At 40.7% G+C, this 23498-nt stretch overlaps 1 protein-coding gene across 1 annotated transcript in view; it reads right to left on the bottom strand.

The window, feature by feature from the left end:
• The window catches only part of ADGRV1 (adhesion G protein-coupled receptor V1), a 568614-nt gene that overhangs the window by 45153 nt on the left and 499963 nt on the right, over positions 1–23498 (bottom strand).

The following is a 23498-nucleotide window of genomic DNA, read 5'->3' as shown; positions in this document are numbered from 1 at the left end:
CTCTTGGACCAGCCATGGACTAGAAGGTCACTTGAGGGGATGGATCATCCTGAGGCCACCCTGGAAGCTGGGGTTTGTTCCAGATTATGTTCAGAAAAGGGGTCCAAGAATTCTTAAAACAACTCTGATTTTTAAAAATGTTTGGTCTACAAAATTTGTCAAAGACAGAGCTGGAAAAGTCTCTTTTCCCTGATCCACGTGGACTACAAGGGAGGGCTCCAGTTCATTATGATGAAGCCTTCAGTGCGTGCCTACTAGGTGAGCCAGAGGTCCAAAACGGGCAGCTCGAACACTGCCTGCCAACAGGTTTTGATTGGCCTGCACAGTATTTAAAGGTTGTCTTTAAATAGTTGCCAGTATTAACAAATTAGGAGCTCTTACATAAAAATCCGGTTTCTGGCTTCTCTAGAAAAATCAGAAGATCTGGCTGACGCTCGATCTGCTTCCTGTCTAGCAAATGCTTAAGTGGAGCCAAGTAGCTGCTGACCCATTAGACAAGGCACTCTGGCTCTTGATCACAGGCCCTGCCTGGTCTGCTTTCGGCCTTCTATAGACATGGCCTGTGCACCTTCTGGCGTAAGCATGCTAAGTACCTAAGGAGAAGCTGGTAGAGGTAGTATGTTCTTTTCGGCAGATGTTTGGCAGGGTTTGGCTCATGCTCTTCTCTCACCTTTTTCTATCCCCTTTCTCCTCTGATCTGAACTGTCCTTATGCCGCATAGACACTTCAGGAGGCCAAGCAAAGGCAAAATGCCACCGCTCTCTGATGTCCTTGTGTCTGGGACTTCAATTGTTGCTCTGGCTGGAAAAGGCTTGTTAGTGACGAAGATATATAACTCACATTAATTGAGCCAACTCTGTGTCAATAAAAAGATACAGTCATGCCAAGGCAGAGAGTTCTGAGGGCCAAAGAAGAAGTGAATGTGCATGATTTTCTTTTTTCTTTTTTTGCTTTATAGCTGTAGATGAGCTTATATGTACTTAAGTAGCATTACAATAATAAAACCAACACTGGGGATCTGTAAGAATTTTTCTCAGTCCTGCCTTACAGAATCTTCCTTGGTTTGTACCATGTGCCTGACACTTGGTCTGCTCACTGGGGAGGCTTGTCCTTGACTCTGTTCTTGTCTAATGGCTGTTACTGGTGGATTTTCTTTCATTTCTTAATGCGGGCCCAAAATTGGGCTGCAAAGTTGATAAATAGAAGGGTGATGTCTGAAGTCAAGTAACAAGAGCTCTAAAACACTTCGTTTCAACCTGCAACTATGGAGATTACGCCCAGCCTCCGTATTTCAGGACGGTTGCCAGCTCTCTGCTTATAAAATAGCAGAGGCTAGCTCTTGGTGACCCGCAGCGGGAAAATCGCTGCGGGGCCAGGTGCTAACTTGGTAACACAGAGGCAAAAGACAACTCGGGGAGATTTTCAAAGCGTGTCAGGGCCTCCAGCGGCAAGGCGCCTGTGGACTGCCCAGCAGTGGTGCGGCTACATTTCAGTCTTTCTCACAGCTCTGAAAACACATGCGGCCAAGTCCTGGCTGACTTCACGGAGCCAGTTGCCCATCTAGGATTCCTCCCAGCACCTGCCATTATTAACTGCTACTAGGAATGTGCACTGCTTTCCGAAATGGCACAAAGCTGGATGTTTTATTTCTTTTCACCGGTTCTGAAGTGGGAAATTCACCGTTGTCTCCTAAAACAAAACAACAAAAAGCCCCTGCTGAACACTATTAGGTGGATTTGGGGGGGTTTTGTTTGTTTTTTTCAGGGCAGAGCGGGGTCCTCGGGTGTGGAAGGCTTGCTCTCTCAGGGGATAAGCCATACACAGTAATCTTTAGGATTACTGACAGAGTCCTGAATCTGTGAGAATGATCAAGACAGATAAAAAAGGAGAACAACGGGGTACAATAGAAAACAGATGTTGAAAGGGAAGGAAGGATGACCAGTCATTGCAGCTGATGAAACAGAGATGGTGATGGGAAGGGAAAGAAGAGAACTGCCAGCGATTTTAGAGGGATGCTAAGTTCAGGGGCTCTCTCCATGTACCTCCTCTAGACTTTAAGGATTAAATCAGCTTCCACTTCAGTGTCTAATGTGCAGCGTCCTAAGCCCCAAGTGCCCCTGATTCAACTCAGGAGGTTCTGCGCGCGTTAAGAGAGGCTATGAGAGGCTATGAGGTGAGACGCATGGGAGATTTATGTCAGGGCCCCTGGTCTCACGAAGATTACACTCTGGATTACAATTTTATTTAGTGCATTTATATATTACTTATTTATGGCAAATGACTTTCATGCTGCTCTGGGCTCGCAATGTCAGCCACTGTCGGTGGGAGGGGCAAGATTGCCCAGGATTAGGTCCTGTGTTTCAGCAAAAGAAACTCCCTGGTGGGTGGCTGTCTTTGAACTTGTCTTTATGGATGGAATGCAAGAGGTCAGGTGTAAAATTTGCTGTGGTTAAGGTATTTACAAAACAATGATTTTTTTTTTACTAAGCTTTTTTTTTTTTAAGTTCTTTAAATTGTTTTCAGTAGATGCCATAATAATGTGGCACAAAGGCTTTGCTCCTGTCACCCCTCCCCAACCCTACGCTTACCCCAGGGCCTTTTCAGTGCTATCTCCTTTCATTCTTCCACAGAAACTTCATTTAAGCTAGTCAAAGATAACCATGCTCTCTTCCATCTTGTGCCTTTGCCCATCCTTTTATCTGAAGAACATGAAAAGACCTTCCTCTCCTCCGAACGCATCCAAATTTGGTATACTCTGTGGGCCTGCTCTAAGACTCCATCTTTCACAAGGCCATCTCTGGCTTTTCAAGACCTTTCTATGCACTTCTCTATTATTATTACTAAGAATAATTGCAAATAATACTAGAAAACAACCATCACCATTACAATGAGAGTAGCTAATATTTTCTGAGCATCCTTTCAGCTCCACACACGTGGCCATGCTTCATGTTACTCATTTTACTCAATCCTCCCAACAGTGCTACGTAGGTACTATTTTTAGCCACAATTTTCAGAAAGAGAGAAACTGTGAGGCACCTGGGTGGCTCTGTCGGTTAAGCGTCTGACTCTTGATGTCAGCTCAGGTCATGATCTCACGGTTGGTTCGTGAGTTCAAGCCACGTGTCGGGCTCTGCGCTGACAGCGTGAAGCCTGCTTGGGATTCTCTCTCTCCCCCATGTTCTCTGCCCTTCTCACACGCTCTCTCTTTTTTTTCTCTCAAAATAAATAAACTTAAAAAAAAAAGAAAGAGAGAAACTGAGACATTAGAGAAATTAAGTGAGCTTCCCAATGATATCCAGTGAGTGATAGGGAATTCTTATATCATCAATTTAGCATGTAATTATGAAATAATCATTTGCGTCTCTTGCTATTTATTGCACAGTTATTCAAATATTTTTTTTTTTTTCCAACGTTTATCCATTTTTGGGACAGAGAGAGACAGAGCATGAACGGGGGAGGGTCAGAGAGAGGGAGACACAGAATCGGAAGCAGGCTCCAGGCTCTGAGCTGCCAGCACAGAGCCCGACGCGGGGCTCGAACTCACGGACCGCGAGATCGTGACCTGGCTGAAGTCGGACGCCCAACCGACTGCGCCACTCAGGCGCCCCTATTCAAATATTTTTAATATACTGATGAGGAAAGCGGTTTTAGTAAAAAAGCAAAATTGGGGTTTCAAATATAAAAATGTGCTGTTTAGTTAATCCTGTGATTGATATCTCAGAGTTTTGGCAAACTCATGAGAGTTCTGCGATTGAGCAGAGAGAAGCTTAGAGTATAGCTACGAATGAAGAAAGAAGCGTGATATCCCAGAAGACCACAGGACATGACCTGGGACCAGGGGTTGTTTGCAGGTTTAGTTCCCAGACGAAGCCCTTTTCCTCTAGAGCTCACCTCACTCTCTCAGGCCTCCCTTTTCAATTCCGAACAAAAGAATAGCAGAAAAGAACACGTGTACTTGCAAAATGAATGGCAAAAGCAATGTCTCTAAAACTTTTTGGCTTCTCAAATAGAGCATTATTCGTTTTTATAAAGTTTTGTAATAGAATCATCAAGTTCCAGAGTTAGGCAAATACTGTCTGGTTTCATTCATGTATAGATGAAGAAATTCCATCTGCATGGTTTGGTCAAAGTTACACAATTATTTAATGGCATTTCTGTATTGTTTAATGGCATTCCTAAATCCTAGTTCAAAGCTTTGTTCATGGGTCATTATGATCCACAAATACAACTCATTTCAGAGGCAAATTCATACATGTTTATTTATATTTGGGCTATAGATGGTCTTCTCCAAAGACAATTTTACCCCAAATGAAAATAAATAGGAAAAGTAGAATTTATTTATTTATTTATTTATTTGAGAGAGAGTGAGTGAGCGAGGGGCAGAGAGAGAGTGAGAAAGAATCCCATGACATGCAGAGAGAGTGAGAGAGGGCGAGAATGCAGAGCCTGGAGTGGGGCTCGAGCTTACCCGAGGGAGGGCTCCAACTCACCAAGTGAGGTCGTGACCTGAGCCAAAGTTGGACACTTAACCAACTGAGCTACCCAGGTACCCCAAAAGTAGAAATTTTTTTTTTATATTTTACATATATACGTTACTATTTTGCAGTTTTTCTTTTTTTATTTTCTTTTTTTAATTTAAATCCAAGTTAGTGAGCATATACTGCAACAATGATTTCAGGAGTAGATTCCTTAAGGCTCCTTACCAATTTAACCCATCCCCCCCTCCGATAACCCCTCCAGTAACCCTCTGTTTGTTCTTCATATTTAAGAGTCTTTTCTGTTTTGTCCCCCTCCCTGTTTTTATATTATTTTTGCTTCCTTTATGTTCACCTGTTCCGTGTATTAAAGTTCTCATGTGAGTGAAATCATATGATGTTTGTCCTTCTCTGACTAATTTCGCTTAGCATAATACCCTCTAGTTCCATCCATGTAGTTGCAAATGGCAAGATTTCATTCTTTTTGATTGCCGAGTAATACTCCATTGTATATATATACCACATCTTCTTTATCCATTCATCCATCCATGGACATTTGGGCTCTTTCCATACTTTGGCTATTGTTGCTAGTGCTGCTATAAACATGGGGGTGCATGTGTCCCTTCAAAACAGCATACCTGTATCCCGTGGGTACATACCTAGTAGTGCAATTGCTGGGTTGTAGGGTAGTTCTATTTTTAATTTTTTGAGGAACCTCCATACTGTTTTCCAGAGTGGCTGCACCAGCCAAAAGTAGAAATTTTAAAAAGAAAAATTAGTCACTTACAAAGTCAATTGGTCCAGCCCTGGTTACTTCACCAATAAGATGAAGTAGTTGATTTAAGGTCACTTAGTCAGTGAGAATGTGATAGAATGATAAAAATACTTTGGTGTCCACGAATGATCCAAGTTGTAGGGAAAGGGGCAAAAAAGGCGAAATATGTCATGGGAGACAGAAATCCAGAGAAGCGGGAAACAGAGGTTAGACAGGGTCTGGTGACAGCTGTAAATGGAAGAAGGGAATTACAAGTGTAATTGGATGCCAGTGGAGAGAAGTAGAGGATCTCTCAGAATGCCGGCTGTAGAGAATGAGAGATCCTCTTGCTAGATCTTCAGAAGATATGTGTAAAAGAATGAACAGTACTGGAATGAATCCCATGTATGGGATGGGTAGTAGTTGCAGCCAGGGAGGATTCTTGGAAAATTCAGAGGGATGAGCATAGCAGTGCTGTGAGGAGTATAGTGCAACAGAACTAGCCTCCTCCTCTCAGGTCCACAAAGGGAAACAGCAGATAGAAACAGTGTTAGTGTGCGCCTGGGTGGCTCAGTCGGTTAAGCGACTTTGGCTCCAGTCATGATCTTGGGGTTGGAGCACTGGGCTCTGTGCTGACAACTGGGAACCTGCAGCCTGCTTCAGATTCTGTGTCTCCCTCTCTCTGCCCCTCCCCCACTTGCACTGGGTCTCTGTTCCTCAAAAATAAATAACATTAAAAAAAAACAAACACTGTCAGTGAGCATTAAGATCAGGAGTAGATACCATTTTGCTAATTCATACTGATTAACGAACCCATTTGGTGATTCAAATAAAGCCAGATTTCAACCAGATTTTATATTTGGCTTTTCCTCATTTTTGCATTAAAAACATGCATTCCATGTTGAAAGAGAAGAACACAGATGAAATTAAGTATAAAGGACTGGTGAAATGTGGTTTTGTTTTGGTAGAGATGACCTTTCTGTTTCTCTGACTCTACTTTTCCTAATAAAATATTTGATTCACATGGTTTACAGGCAAAAAAAAAAAACCCAACAACAACAACAACAACAACAAAAAACCCCACAACACAACAAAACAAAAAACCGTTGTGGACTCTATCCAAAGAATAAAGTACTAAATTATAGTGTACTAAAAGAAACCAACAAGTTGCAAAGCACTGTGACTTGTATCACTTATACATAAATAACAACATATCGAAGCATGGGAAAAAAAGACAAAAGTGGATTTTACAAGCATGTGAAACATACAAAACTTTGGGTGATAAATACAGCAAGTCCAGAAAATTTGCAGCAATGATTCAGAGGCACCCATTCTTCAAGAGATCTCTTGCACTTGCAGATCCTATCTACATTATGGTCTTCTAACATTTTTCTGATTTATTTTTTGAAGAGGAGCTCATGGGTAAAGAAAAGAATGGGGAAGAGGTTCTAGTACAGAATCTATAGTCAACTATTGTAGTCAATCTTGGTTTACTTGTAGCATTTTATTTCATTTTACTGAAGACTGCACACACTAAAGGCATATTGCCACATATGAGAGACATCCAAACACTGTATCATAGGTCAGCATGTACTCAGAAATAAAACATAATTCTCAAAAGTGTATCACAGGAATACAATATGATATTGAAAAGTCTCCACAGGGATGACTACTTAAATTTGTTTCAAGCATAAACATTTCTAAAAGATACTGAGAAATGTAAAGGTATCATTGTTAATAATAGGAAAAATAATATAGATTAACTTGTTACTAATACGGTATTGTTACAATAAAATAACAAAGAAGCAGATTCTTCCTGGGCTCAGAAATGCTAGACCAAATTTAAAAAAAAAAATTTTTTTTTAATGCTTATTTACTTTTGAGAGAGAGAAACAGAGTGTGAGCAGCGGAGGGGCAGAGAGAGAGGGAGACATAGAATCCTAAGCAGGACCCAGGCTCTGAGCTGTCAGTGCAGAGCCTGATGAGGGGCTCGAACTCATGAACTGTGAGATCATGACCTGAGCTGAAGTCAGACCCTTAACTGACTGAGCCACCCAGGTGCCCCCCTGGACCAAATTTTCATACTTAGGAGGAGTACTGAAAAGGGAGACATCCCTGTATAACCTCCCTTTTATTTTTACAGTGATTCCTCATGAAAGTGAATAACTTAAAAGCATATCATCTGTGATCCAGTAGCATTTATAACTCTTATAAAATTTATTTACTAAGATATTGCCCCTCCAACTCACTGTACTAGGTCTGGTTACCCCATGCATGACCTGTTATTCTGCCAAGCCTTGAAGGGGAAAAGTATAGGAGGGCTTTTTGATGAAAAAAATCATAGGTACATTTATTCAGTTTTGATTTGCGTCTTTTAAATCTTCATTTTAAAAAGAAAAATTTCCTGGGTGCCTGGGTGGCTCAGTTGGTTGAGTGTCTGACTTCAGGCCAGGTCATGATCTCACGGTTAATGAGTTTGAGCCCCGTGTCAGGCAGGCTGCTGTCAGTGCAGAGCCTGCTTCAGATCCCCTGGCCCCCTCTCTCTCTGCCCCTTCCCCACTCCTGCTCTCTCTATCTCAAAAATAACTACTTTTTAAAAATTAGGAAAGAAAAAATTCCTTTGAAAAACTTCCTCTCAGTAAATGATCAGGTCAGTACTACAGTTGTAATAATCAGGACCTACAATTCCAGTAAGTTTTTTTCTATACTATTCCACTGGAGTTTCTCTCATGCTTGTAGTGCTGAAGATGGAGGTGGATATTCAGCGATGGACAAATCTTCAGTACAAAATGCTGCAACCACATCAACCAACGAGAGGCTGCATACATACTTGAAAGGGAGAGAAACCAGGCAAGCAAAAGGGAGACAATGTCAAGTACCAATGTCCTCACTTCATTTTAGGAGACCTAGGCACATTGAGGACAATTGCCTCCTGGATTGATCACAGCCAGTGAATACGAAGTTCTCCTTCTCTTTTTCTGTAATTCCATCGTTTCAGATCGCCCGTCTAGCCCCCATTAGAGCTAAGTTTACTATGTCTTTGTCTTCACACAGGAACAATCAATTAAGTGGAGGCACATAAAGCTAGACACTTTGAGTATTTTCTTAGAAAAGGTGAACTGGACTGTGCATTTGCTGCCATGTTTAAACTCAGTTGATACTCACTGAAAGGTAATGTGTGTTACAGACTTCAGAGAACAGTGGAGTTCACTGGTGAGAGTGTTACCAGAGGTTTAGAAACTCACTCTATCTGGTCTGTTTAGCTCAATGCATATGGCCTCTGGGTCTCCTTGGAACAGACATCCGGATTCCTAGATGCTTAGAGCCTGGGCCGTGCAATCCAATGCTTGATTTCCTCCAGCCCTGTCTTAGTATGTAAGTGTGTCTCCTACACAGGTTTTCTGTCCAAGAAGGTCTATGCAGTATTTAAAAAGACAGACGAGGGGCGTCTGGGTGGCGCAGTCGGTTAAGCGTCCGACTACAGCCAGGTCACGATCTCGCGGTCCGTGAGTTCGAGCCCCGCGTCAGGCTCTGGGCTGATGGCTCAGAGCCTGGAGCCTGTTTCCGATTCTGTGTCTCCCTCTCTCTCTGCCCCTCCCCCGTTCATGCTCTGTCTCTCTCTGTCCCAAAAATAAATAAACGTTGGAAAAAAAAAAAAAAAAGACAGACGAAGCAATTGATCTAGGTGGAAGGCAGTTCAGTTGCAGCAGTGGCTGGAAGTGTAGGCTTTAGAGAGTGGAGGGGACAGTGACACACAGGAACAAAAGGCAGAAAGGATGGGTATAAGGGAGCCACAGATACAACTTCACACTTTTTTTTTTAAAGTTTATTTATTTATTTTGAGAGAGACAGAGAAGGTGTGAACAGGGGAGGGGCAGAGAGAGGGGGAGAATCTCCAGCAGGCTCTGCACTGTGAGCACAGAGCCCAATATGGGGCTTGACCTCAAGAAACTGTGAGACCATGACCTGAGCTGAAATCAATAGACAGACTCTTAAACTGAGTGAGCTACCCAAGCGCCCATCTCCACACGTTTTTTTTTTTGTTGTTATTGTTTTGTTTTTGACCTTTTCCTGCCTTTAGGAATAGGAGTCACATTTTTTGTTTTCATTTCTGTTCTCTCAGTCCTTACAAATGTTCTCAGCAAGCAATAGGAATGTGACTTGCTAACTTGACTCTATGCTTAAGGTCACTTCTATTAAAACTGGCTACATTAGAGAACTAGGGAAATGAAGGATATAAGAACCTATGGGGAGAATATTCACTGTGGAACTCTCTGTCTCATCTGGAGCCTGCTGGATGTTGCTGCTGCCCTCCAGTTCCCTCAATAAAGATCTTCAACTAAGCCAAAGACAGACTGTTCTCTAGGAGAATGTGACTTTGTAATGAGCATCAATGCTAAAGTAAAGGAACATTTACTGCAATGCGTTAGTTTTTATAAGTGAAAGGTAACCAAATAACAATTCATGTTAATTATGATTATTATGCATTAATTTAATGTTTATTAATTCACAAGAGAGAGATACAGACAGATAGACAGAGCATGAGTGGGAGTGGGGCAGAGAGAGACAGGGAGATACAGAATCTGAAGCAGGCTCTAGGCTCTGAACTGTCAACACAGAGCCCAACCTGGGACTCAAACTCACGAACTGCAAGATCATGACCTGAGCCGAAGTCGGACGCTTAACCAACTGAGCCACCCAGAATGCATTTTAATTCATCTTGCTTGTTAATACATTTTAAGTCAGCAAAAATTTTAATTTAATAGGCATTTGTTGAATAGCTACTATAAGACAGCCTTCTGCTGAGGTGCCGTGGGATAAGTAAGCAAGAGGTCCTATGGTCTTCGAGCATTGCAAAGCCTAGTAGGGGAACTGATCATAGTACACAGGATCCCAGCTCATGACTTACTGGGAGTGTGATCTTGCCTAAGTTACTCAATTTCTCTAAGCCTCTGTCTCTCCGTATGTAAAAAGGCAAGAATAACAGTCCTTACTTTACAGGATTGTTGTAAAAATTAAATGATAGAAGTACAGTTCCAGATAATAAGCACTCAATAAATACTAGCTGTTATTGTTCTGATTTTTTTTCAGTTTTTTAAATTTATTTTGAGAAAGAGAGTGAGCATGAGACAGGAGAGGCAGGGAGAGAGGGAGACAGAATCCCACGCAGGCTCCACTGCCAGCACAGAGCCCGATGCGGGGCTTGAATCCACGAACCGTGAGATCATGACCCAAGCTGAGTTCAAGAGTCAGAGGCTTAACCGACTGAGCCACCTGGGTGCCCCTATTGTTTTGATTTTTATTATAATAGATATTCAGCATAGAGGCATGGGAATGTGCCATCTAACATATACATTCATAAATACATTTCAGAGAGATTAATGCTCTTCAGTGAATGAATACAAAATTTCCAGTGTTATGATTTTGGCTCAAACAATAAGGTAAAAATGTATATAATCTACCATATCACTCCTTTATAATAAGAGTTCCAAAATGTTACAGAACAAAGGACAAAATATAACTAATAGATTTTATGTCTACATCATACTTATATAGTATCTAAACACTGGGGATTGTAGCCAAATAAGATCACTGAGATGGTAGCTTAGCGAACGTGGCCTGTGACATCATCATCATTCTAAACTGACTGAATAATCAGCAATTACAGAAACACTGCTGATTTCAGAGATATGCTATGAAGATCTGAAGCTCAGGATTTCTGTTTATGTGAAAATAATATTAGAGGCGTCTGGGTGGCTGGGTTGGTTGAGTGTCTAACTTTGGCTCAGGTAATGATCTCAGAGTAAGTTTGAGCCCCGCATCGGGGCTCCCTGCTGTCTGTGCAGAGCCCTCCTCAGTCCCCCTCTCTCTGCCCCTCCCCAGCAAGCATGCATGAGTGCTCTCTCTCACTCAAAAATAAATAAACATTAAAAAAAAGAGAGAGAGAGAGAGAGAGAGAGAGAGAGAGAGAAGAATCTTTAAATGCAGGTATCACCTTAGGGGCAGGAGAAAAGTAGTTAACATTACTAAGCACCTATTATGTGCTAAAAACTTAAAATATTTTTTGTTGATTTCCACAGATGCCTTCTAAAGTTAAGGAGAAGTATCCATCCCCATTTCAGAGAAAGTAAAGAACGTGCCAAAAATCACAAAACTAAAAATTAGGACAGTATATGTACTCCAAAGTCTTTTAATGCCATTATGTCATGTAATTTCTCAAGCTAGAGAATGCTATTTAAAATACTGCAGAGGAGGGGCGCCTGGGTGGTGCAGTCGGTTAAGCATCCGACTTCAGCCAGGTCACGATCTCACGGTCTGTGAGTTCGAGCCCCGCGTCGGGTTCTGGGCTGACAGCTCAGAGCCTGGAGCCTGTTTCCGATTCTGTGTCTCCCTCTCTCTCTGCCCCTCCCCCGTTCATGCTCTGTCTCTCTCTGTCCCAAAAATAAATAAACGTTGAAAAAAAAAATAAAAAAAAAATACTGCAGAGGAAAACAGTGACAGAGAATTGTTTTATTCTAAAGGATGAAGACTGAATTTCCTGGATCTGTTCATCTAAAAAGATTTTTCAAAAACTTAGGTTTGTATGTGAATTCATGCCATTTAAAACTTTTTTCATCAAGATTTTAGTTGGCATTTTTTAAATCCACATTTTAAGAAGGTAGTCCTATTTCCTAGAGCAGTGACTTTCTGGAACATGCAGCCTTTAGTTTCTCTTCAGTGTGGATTATGTTTTTCTTTGGTTTATTTCAGTTTGCCGAAATAGGTGGGAAGATCTTGTTCTGTGTGTGTGCACACATGTGTGTGATATATAAAACATAAAGTACCCTCTTCATCAGCTGACCTTAAGAAGTTCCAGGCACAGGGGCCCCTGGCTGGCTCATTTGGACGACCAGGCAACTCTTATCTCAGGGTTGTACATTCGAGTCCCACACTGGGTACAGAGATTACTAAAACAAATAAACTTAAAAAAAAAGTTCCAGGGGCGCCTGGGTGGCGCAGTCGGTTAAGCGTCCGACTTCAGCCAGGTCACGATCTCGCGGTCCGTGAGTTCGAGCCCCGCGTCAGGCTCTGGGCTGATGGCTCAGAGCCTGGAGCCTGTTTCCGATTCTGTGCCTCCCTCTCTCTCTGCCCCTCCCCCGTTCATGCTCTGTCTCTCTCTGTCCCAAAAATAAATAAACGTTGAAAAAAAAAAAAAAAAGTTCCAGGTAGACATCTTCATCGGTGCTCCCAGGAGCACCAGCACAGTGCACATGTCTTAAAAGGTCACCCACTCCACATCTGAGGACTTGCAGTGGCTCCAAATCTCTTCACTTATCAACACGCGTTCAGTTTGCGCTAAAAATTTATTAGATACTTGTTGAAATAAATTTATGGGGATTTTTGCTCCTGGCTTTGATGGATTTTATATCAGATTAACCCTCACTGAGTGGAATTCTACAAGCTGGAGAAAACACTTTCAAACACACATGTACAATAATAAAACAACAACACAGACAGTAACCAAAGAGCAGATGAAAGTCATCCGAACAGCTAGTACTTGAGGAGCCAAGATCTTGTACAGAAGCAAAATCCATACAGCAGGGAGCCCTCCATTCACTGCCCCCCCCCCCACCCCGCCCCTTTTTCTTTCTTTAGGGAATTTTCCAATTCAAAGTGAGATGCCTAGAGGCAGAACAGGAAGTTGCAGCCTGGGACCTGCTGCAATCTGAGCAGGTTGGGGAGACGAAAAAATAGGGTACAAATCTACTAAGGCAATCAGGACTTGAGGGGCCAAGATTCTGAAGCAAAAGCGAACTACAGAGGCATTTGCCACTTCCAAAGCTGACTTTGTGTGGGAGGAAAGGTTAGGAAACTACTGGAATGCAGCGGCTTCCAAGGCTAAAAAGCTAAGCAGAGAATTCAGCAGTCTCCCCGCACCAGAGAATGAAGAAATGGAGTCCAAAGACTGCCATGCAGGACGAGTTCCAGTTAATACAGTAGGTTTTCAGTTGAGCCACTTGGATCCCCCAAACTTTTACTTTGCCCCAAGGGAGGGGGCAAACTATAAATAGATTAGCCACAAAGCCTGAAAGCCAGGTTCTGTTGGACCCTGGGGAATTTTCCCTGGAAAATCTTTTGTTTGGCCCACACCCTGTTTGCTTTTTTCATTTGCATGCTTTTCGGAAGGGGCTGAACTCTCCAGTTATACAGTCCCCACCAAACCCTAGATAGTCTCACAGTAAGCTTACATCACTCACGTGAGTTACCTGTTTGGACCTGAAGGCGTGTGCTACACATTTAAAAGCAGATCAGTGACTACAGCAGATTCATGTCACAAAATAAGCATTGTGATGATGGACACAGGGGATCTATGGCACCTGTATACAGGGAATACCTCTGTGTGAGTGGATGAGATCATTCAGTGATCAATCAGTGGCTTAACAGAGGATTTAAAGGCTAAGCTTACTAATCTCTTTTTGGCCTCTCATTTGTCTTTATGTAGTTCTGGAGATAACCCTTTCTTTTGCCCATTTATTCTTTTATAATATTTTGTATTTATAAACCATGTATTTTATACATTATATTTTGTACATATATTTTTATATCATCTCTAGGATAAAATTCAGGGCATATTTGGATTTTACCTCCATTTGGAAAGTAGGTAACTAAACCTTGCAGGTGTCAAGTCTTTTGGTACAACAGAGGTTTTAAGACATTTGGGGCGCCTGGGTGGCTCAGTCAGTTAAGCGTCCGACTTTGGCTCAGGTCATGATCTCACGGTTCGTGGGTTTGGGCCCCACATCAGACTCTGTGCTGACAGCTCAGAGCCTGGAGCCTGCTTCTATTCTGTCTCTCTCTCTCTCTCTCTCTCTCTCTCTCTCTGCCCCTCCCCTGTTCGCGTTCTGTCTCCCTCTCTCTGTCAAAAATAAATAAACATTAAAAAAAAAAAAGACACTTAACTGCATCCTCATTGCATTGCATCTGGCAGCTCAGCATTGAATTTTACCATAACATATACATATAAAATGTATTTACAAAAATATATATTGATCCCATCCCAATATTTGAGTAATACAAGAGATAGGAATAAAATTTTACACCCTGGAAAAATTATGAATTAACACAAAGGCAAAGAATCTGAATGACCAGGGGAAATATGGCTCCAAATGTTAACTGCTGGCTGTGTTCTCCCAAAACTGTTTTAACAAAAGGGGGTATGTGGCTTGTTTACTCTAATTCTTGTGGCATTGTGATTTCAAGGATCAGAGGAGTGCTAGATCTTTTCACTGGTGAGATAAGGGCCCTGCAAGTCCAGGAGGGCATACTATATGGTTGAAATGCAAAAAATGTGATCAGAAAGGGCACGGAAAAAGTTCTGAAATGGAAACATTAGGGCAGGAGAAATGGAGGCAGCTGTTTTGCAAGGATGAAGCCAGGTGTCAAAAGGTAATCTATACAGTCCCTTCATTAGTAACAATGTATTCGTGGAAGATACCCACTGGCAGATCAGACCCTGACACTTTTATTTACAAAACCTAGTACAAACAAAAGTGAAAATCCTGCAGTCTGTCTCAAGAGCCCTGCCTGGCCAATCAACAGGGTAATGAGAAGGCAACGTTAGATGTTGTCATTTATTGTCAAATAGAGTTAAGAAGTTTACTATAGGAAAACAGAAAGATGATTCCCAAGCCCAGATGTTACTGAACATTAGACAGTGGTATGACCTAATCAAGACAATTTAAATACACCTCCTTGTCTTAGCTTCTGTATATTTATTTGTAAAGTTATAGAAATGTTCTGGGATGTTTTGAAGAGCACACCAGGCATTCATTAGTCTCTCCATCTCACGCTACAAAAGGAGTGTAGCTATTTTTTTTTTTTTTTTTTTTTTTTTTTTTTTTTTTCACTTAACTTGACATGGCTCTGGGACAAATCAATGAAAGAGTCCCAACCTCCCCTGGCTTCAACATGTTTATTCCAGGGTTTTCTGGGAAGATTGCTTTTCCACTCTTCATGAATAGTTCATGTGCTAGTCTCCAATGGAAACAAAGTGACATTTCTTATTACTGTTGGCTGTTGGAAAGCAATTGCAAAGAGAGTGCCTTGAAACAATTAGTCCTCTGTAACTGATTATTTAACAATGTGTATTTCCCAAGAGCTGTTTATCCTCAAAAGGAAGCAGCCAAGACTAAATATGTACTGTATCTAAGCCGACACCTGCACTGAACCCCTCTGGATGCTCAGTAGGAATTCTCACAGAAGAAAATTAAAGGAGGATTATTAATTTTCTTCTCTATTCCGTTTGCAATGAACTCTGTGTTTCCTGAGCACAGAAACATGTTCCATTTCTTATGATACCTCAAGGACTATTTTCCTTTGGGAGAATTTCTTCATAAGAGAAGGCATTAGTTTTAAAGCTGAAATTCAATATATAATGACAAGAGATACGTGGAAAACAAGGAAGGAAGAAAGGACATAAGGGGAAAGAAGGAGGGAAGGAAAGAAAGAGGAGTAAGAAAATAAACACTATTTTTCTGTATTAAAAGAATATTTATGTGTTCAAAACAGTCTAGTTGGGGCACCTGGGTGGCACAGTCGGTTAAGTGTCCGACTCTTGATTTCGACTCAGATCATGACCTCACTGTTCCATTCCGGGAGATGAAGCCTGGCTGTTAGTGCGAAGGCTGCTTGGAATTCTCTCTCTCCCTCTCTCTCTGCCCCTCCCCTGCTCAAGCTCTCTCTCTCTGTCTCTCAAAATAAACATTAAAAAAACAAACAAACAAACAAACAACCTCTAGTTACCACCAAAAAAAAAAAAAAAAACAAAAAACAATAAAAAAGTAAAAGAAACTGTTTCTACCTTTGAGTTACTTATTTCCCAGCCTAATGTTTAAGACATGGGGTGAGGAATAAAAATGATTTTAACCAGCTGATCTTAAATTTGAACATAGGCTATATATTTTTAGCTACAAATTCCATGTTGTAACTCCCTTCTCTGAAATAGCGAATGGTTCAAAAATTGCTAGGGAACATCTCGAGACCAGATGCTTGTATAAACGAACATGTATAAGCCAGTTACAGACAGAGAGAGTCAAACAGGACTCTGAACAATGTGGTCTCATAACTCACATTCTGAGAAGTGTCATATCCCAATACTATGTAAAGTTCTGCTCCCTTGCCAGCTTATGCATTCCAAGAATGCATTTCAGTTTTTGGAAATGTTCTTATATGTATATGAATCTTTTCCAAAAACGTGTTTTCCAGCATCTTTAAGAAGCTCATGCCTGATATTGCTGGCTACCCTTATTATCCTATATGGGATTCCCTACACACGTGAAAAAATTGTCAGTTAGTAAGGCAGCCCTAGAAGAAAATCTGAAATAAATGCTGTATTTAAGTCTGAATCTGACTGGTTCCAGTTAAAAATAGAAAATACTTTAGAACGTAATTAAGCTAGGAGTGATATGCAAAATGTGTGATGAATGTGGCACCTACACTGACCAATCAGAATGGCTGGAGGTCTAGAGCTGGAGTTAGGATCCTGGAGGCTCCCTATCTGGCCACGCATTAACCTTTCAGCTGCTGGAAGTCTGGGGATTCTCCTAGATTAAGCCTGGGACATAGGCAAAGAGTTTAAACCCTAGCCATTTCCATATTTTAACAACTGACAGGGTTCAAGCAATGCCTAGCAGCTGAGGATAAACTCTTGTGATTGTTCCCATTATTGTTACACCATTTGGATATACCTTGGACTAAACAGTTTAAGAAAGCTGTGATGTATAAGCATGAACACAAATCTTGGAAATAAATTCAACTCACTTTTAAAAAAAACAAAGCTTATTGGATTAAGGGATCAGGGAATTAAAAAAAAAATTAAATGTGGTCCCTTATGAATTTCTTGTGGACTATAGAGACATTTGGTTAGATGACAGATAACAAGGATATTCATAATAAACTGAAGTCACATCAACGAAATATCCCAGTGATTTGACAATAGCTGTCTTTGGCCTTATCCCAACTTATATCAATGAACAAGAAATTCAGAAAATACGTACAGTGGACATCTGTTACAATGGCCCACCTACCACTGTTGCCCCTCTTTTATTGATAAAAGCATCATTTCTTCTGGTGGGAATTCCATTCTATGTAGTTTTTGCGATAACAATTGAACTCCTTCTACTGATGGAGACTGCTCATGACCCAAGTATGGCCAGAGTACCTTTCACATGTGACTGGTTTCTGCATAGTCGGTGATCCAAGGTGAGGGTAATTTAAGTCTTAAGGGATTTTCCTACTGGGGAATAAGCTCCTTCCATCCTGGGGTGAGAAAGCTGATAGGAGGTGAGTCTTGCACTGGTGGTACCACCATGGTCAATAAGATATTAAGCAATAAAAATAATAGCAGACAAATTTACAATAATTTTTCTAAACTCACTTTGCATTTGTATCCATCATGCTTTATAAAGTACTTCATACACATTTTCTTAAAAGCTCAAATGTATTAGATGCTTGGTAGCTCAACCCTGAATCTTCAGAAAGTGATCAAGAAATTCCTGATAATATTTCAAGGGATCAAGATTCCCTTATTTATTTATTTTTATTTTTAATTATTTTTGAGACAGAAAAACAGAGCATGAGCAGGGGAGGGGCAGAGAGAGATACACATACAGAATCCTTAGCAGGCTCCAGGCTCTGAGTTGTCAGCACAGAGCCTGATGTGGGGCTTGAACCCATGTCTATGTCCATAGACATAGGAGAAGGTGTGCAACATCACTACTCATCAGGAAAATGCAGATCAAAACCACAGTTAAGATATCACCTTATACCTGTGACAATGGTTATGATAAAAAAAAAAAAGGCAAGATATAACAAGTGTTGGAGAAGATGTGCAGAAAAAGGAACCCTCATACCCTGTTGGTGGGAATGTAAATTGGTATAGACACTGTGGAAAACACTAAGGAAGTTCTTCAAAAAATTAAAAACAGAAATCCCATATGACCCAATAAATCTACAACTAGGTATTTACCCAAAGAAAACAAAAACACTAATTTGAAAGATATAGGCACCCCTATGTTTACTGCAGCATTATTTACAATAGCCAAAATATGGAAGACTTAAGTGCCCACTGATGGACAAATGGATAAGGAAGATGTAATACTTATATACAATGAAATATTATGCAGCCTTAAAAAAGAATAAGACTGTGCCATTTGGACCTAGAGAGTATTATGCTAAGTGAAATAAGACAGAATGTGAAAGATAAATACCATATGATTTCACTTACATGTGAAATTAAAAAAAAAAAGAATAAACAAAGAAACAAAAAGCAGAACCAGACCTCTAAAAACAGAAAACAAACTGATGATTGCCGGGAGGGAAGTGGGGGTGGGAGGATAGGCATAATGAGTGAAGAGGAGTGGGAGACACAGGCTTCCAGTTATAGAATAAGTCACAGCAATAAAAGGCACAGCATATAGAACACAGTCAATGATATCATAATAGCGTTGTATAGTGACAGTAATTACACTTATGGTCAACACAGCATAATGTGTACAGAGATGTTGAATCACTATGTTGTACACTTGAAACTAATGTAACATTGTGTGTCAACTATACTCAAATGAAAAAAAAATTTTTTTAAAGATTTCCTTTTAAGGGTGCCTGGCTGGCTCAGTCGATGGAACATGCGACCCTTGATCTTGGGTGGTAGTTCGAGCCCCCATGTTGGGGGTAGAGTTTACTTTAAAAACAAACAAACAAAAAGATTCCCTTTTTAAAATTTCATCAAACAATAAATATACAAAAATTCAGATTATTATAAAAAGATAACTTTCATCTGTTAGTCTCTGGGCACCTAATCACATAATAATAGTCTGGATAAAATAATAGTCTCTATCACATAATAATAATCTGGATAAAAAAAATGAAGCAGTAATCCCCTTTGAGCAAAATACAGTAGCCAAGCATAAGATACACACTTTTGTGGGTGCAGATATTGACAAAAGCCAGTTAAAAAAAATACAAAGCCAGTAAAAAATAATACTAACCACTAAGTCTTCATGGAACATACTTGGAAGATCTTACTACCATGTAGCCATATTCTATGAAAATGCCCAAGTTGACGACATGAGACAGTTTACAAACTAAATGAACTCCAACAAACCGTAGAGAAATCATATTTTTCAAGTGTTTCTTTTTTAAAAAAAAAATTTTTTTTAACATTTATTTATTTTTGAGACAGAGAGAAACAGAGCATGAACGGGGGAGGGGCAGGGAGGGGGAGACACAGAATCAGAAACAGGCTCCAGGCTCTGAGCCATCAGCCCAGAGCCCGACGCGGGGCTCGAACTCACGGACCGCGAGATCATGACCTGAGCCGAAGTCGGATGCTTAACCGACTGAGCCACCCAGGCGCCCCTCAAGTGTTTCTTAACAGGCATTTCTTTTAGGAATGATTAACTGAGCACTGGTACCAGGAAGGTAGTGGTGTGCCAGAATGGCACATAAGCTCGTGGCTTCAAGAGTGTCACAGAGATGGAATGAAACTCATTAAATAGGCATTTGAGATGTTTTTAGTTTTTACATATACTTAGCTTTGATTAAGTTCCTCTAAGAAACAGGCCATAACAATCATGCTTATATCTCACCATGAAATATAGTTTAATGTCCAACAGTCCTCGTTTATTAGTAAATTTGCATAAGTGCTCCACAGACTTTTTCGTGTATATGTGGTTTGATAGGTGATACTGGCTACCATCTTAACCTTTTTATTTAATTGCTGGTGACTGGTTCAATCATGGATTTCAGATGTCTAACCTCTACTGAATCCCTCCAATTTCTCTCTAAGCAGTCTGTTTCTTGACCATCTATCTTCCAACCCACCATAGTTTGCTATTTACTTTCTGCCTAGAAACTTCTCTGAACTTTTTACCACTTTTAGCTCAAGCTTTCAACCCATTTTTCTCAACAAATGTCCTTGCTTCTTGACTTTCAGAGAAAAGAGAGAGCATTAGATGCAAATTCCAACTTTTCTCACTTCCAGCTTCCAAATGGTTTTCCATGTTCCTCCCTCTCTCCCTAGCCTCAGAGAGAGAAACATCTCTCCTCCCTCTATCACTTCTGTTCTTCCTGCCCTGTCCATGATCTTGCCACAGCAAAGAGTCTTTCTTTCCTCCGCTTGTCAGTTTCTCCTTCTTTGTTGGTTCTTTTCACAAGAAAACAGAAACAAAAAATCTCCTTTGAACCAACCAGCCAAACATCCTTCCTAAGCTATTACTTTCTTTATCTCTCTTTCTATACTCCATTAAACTTCTTGGATAAAAATAATTGCTCCTCGTGTGAGGTACAATTGCTTAATATGTTATGCCACTTAATTAAATCACACCATAATCCTAAATAGTATGTATTCCTATTTCACAGATGAAGAAAGTAGAAAAAAATTTGTATCCATGACTCAACTAAAGTCAGCTGGCTAGATTGGTGGAGTTAGGATCATGTTCACTATATCAGCAGTTCTCAAACTGTGGTCCCTAGCCTGGTTGTCTCAGCATCATCTGGGAAATTGCTAGAAAAGCAAACTTCCAGACCTGCTCAGATCTACTGTATCAGAAACTCTCGGTGTGGGGCCTGACAACCTGTGTTTCAACAAGCCCTTTACATGATTTTGCTGCAAGCCACAGGTGGGGAACACTGCACTGCACCACAATGCCCCTCGGTCCTCAGCCTATTTATCTTCTCTGCTGCACTTGACAGTTAGTTAGTATTGTTTTCTTCTGAAACTTTCTTTTCTACCAGAAACTCCAAACTCTTCTATTCTAGCTCCCTTTCATTAATTATCTCTTTCTGTAGCTCTCTCCTAAAACCTAGTTACTAAATTATTATTATTATACAATTATTAACTAAAATTAACTTTACCAATGACTCCCACATCTTACCAACTCACCAACCTCACTGCGTATTTCCTAGAACCCTATGCCTGATGTGATCTTCATGTTGACTAAAGATGTTGGTACCCAGCCATTCACCTGAGCCTGGCATTTCTAAATGATGTTGCTCTCGGATACTCCACATCCCTAGATTTTATTGGCTAACCAAATTCCATTAATGGTTATCTTTACAATTCTCAAACCTGTCACCTGCTCTCTATTCCCAGGTATGCTGCTGAAATATTATAGGCTGGACTATGATAGGAGCCCACCTCTAACTGGAGCTGTTCCACATTTCATTACCCTCCTAAATGTTTCCCAGTCATCCTTCTAAAAAGTAGTACAAGCAAGTCATTCCCAATCAAAATTTAAAAAATTTTAAAAACAAATCAGAGCAAAACAAATAAAAACTCCAACTTTGATGGCTTCCTACTGCTTAAAAGCTGAAGTTCAACATCCCTTCCGAAGCATGGTAACATGGCACTGAGGCCAACTTACCCTCGTCTGTCTCGGCTCCCAGCATTACCTTCCGAACTGCAAAGGCTTTCTTCTTGCCACCCTCACCCCAACTCTTCTCTAAATCTCGGCAAGATTAATCAGTTCCCTTTTGTACTGCCCAGACTAACACTGTTTCTCTGTCTGAAATACTCATCTCTAACCATACGCTCATCACTTACTTAACATTAAAGGTATTGCAAACTCAATGGCAGGTAAAGTGAATGAACGAAGTCTATCTCATGTATAGTAAGATCACATGCCCCATCTAAAGGGGGAAGCATCCACTTAGGACTTGCCAATTGCTGCCAAGCAAGTACTGCTATTAAAGAAAAGCCAGAAATTCAAGTTTTTATGTGAGATTTCTCAATTTTAAAAGTTTGCAGCAAATATTAAACAATTTTTTAAAGAGTATTTTTTTAATGTTTTATTTTTCTATTTTTGAGAACAGGGGGAGGGGCAGAGAGGGAGGGGGACAGAAGATCCGAAGCAGGCTTCGTGCGGACAGCAGCGAGCCTGATGTGGGGCTTGAATTCACAAACGGTGAGATCATGACCTGAGCTGAAGTTGGGACTCTCAATAACTGAGCCACCCAGCTGCCCCCAAATATGAAACAATTTAAAATACTGTTCTGTATACCACTGTGTGTCCACCAAATAAAATACATCTGCAGGCTGCCAGTGTGGACCTCCGTGTTAGTTCCGATAGACCCCTGGGATTCAAAGCTGACCAGACAGGGCCTCTGATCTGAAGGGCTCACTTCCGGGGCTCATCTCAAATGCCAGCACTTGCAGGAGTAAACAGGTGCTTCACTCAACCTTTACAACATTTTGTTTGCACGGCACCTGGCATAGTCTATTCTAACCGCTAACTGTTTACTCCCTTGAATCATCACATTGTAAAGGAGCAGGCCTGTCCCCTCCACCCTGGGACTGTAGCACTAACACAATGTGCCAGCAGCAGGTGCTTGATGATCTCTGTGGCTATACAGAGATGTCTACACACCTCCTTGTATCAACCTGATGCCAAACTTTCAAGTTACTTTGTATTTTCTGTCCTTCCTAAATCCATCTTATGATTTGCTTAGGCACTGGGCTGGAAGATATGCTGTCACTAAATAATTTGTTTCCTTAAAATCCTTAAAATGAAATCAAAATATGCTTTGAGTCTCGTTTCAGTTGTATGCTGTAATCCTAATAGGTTTTTCTACTCATGTTCCTTGCAACATGGTGGTCCAAATAAGGAGTTTTTAGAGAGATCTTTGGTAAATTCAAGATATTATTTTGGTCTGGGACAGACCTTTTCACTTTGGAAAATAAGGAAAATGAGTTCATTTGTTCCATTTGTTAATTTCAGGGTGCAACTTTTTTCCATTTAACAAAAGCACTAAAAAAGTCAGCTTTAATTTTTGCTATAGTTATATAATTCCTAGTTATGCTATCCAAGCACGCTCACAAAACTAATTTAAGCTGGGCATTGCCAGACTTAGAGGATGTCAATCATTTTTCAGTGAACCAAAACACTCTCATTTCACTAAGCACCAGGCGTAAGAGTGGACTGCTTGAACATTGCTATCTATTTCACTCTTCAATTGCTCTAACATCTAGACACAGCCACCGTCCACGGTTACCTGCTGCAAAGTTTATAAACATCAATCCTGCTGAAAAAGAAATATGTTTTTGTAGTTACTCAGATGTTATCTAAATAAAGGAGGGTAAATATTTCACCCTTTATATTATCAGTATAAACAGCAAGTTAGAAGCCCAGCCATATTTTAGGTATTAAAGATTTAGCCCTTCATCATTTTATTCTGCAACTCTGCGTGATGTTGTGTATAAAAATTCACCTACGTGTAGACGCTTGATTCCT

This window comes from Leopardus geoffroyi, chromosome A1 (genome assembly GCF_018350155.1).
Source record: "Leopardus geoffroyi isolate Oge1 chromosome A1, O.geoffroyi_Oge1_pat1.0, whole genome shotgun sequence".
NCBI lineage: Eukaryota > Metazoa > Chordata > Mammalia > Carnivora > Felidae > Leopardus > Leopardus geoffroyi.
This window is presented reverse-complemented; position numbering and strand designations above follow the sequence as displayed.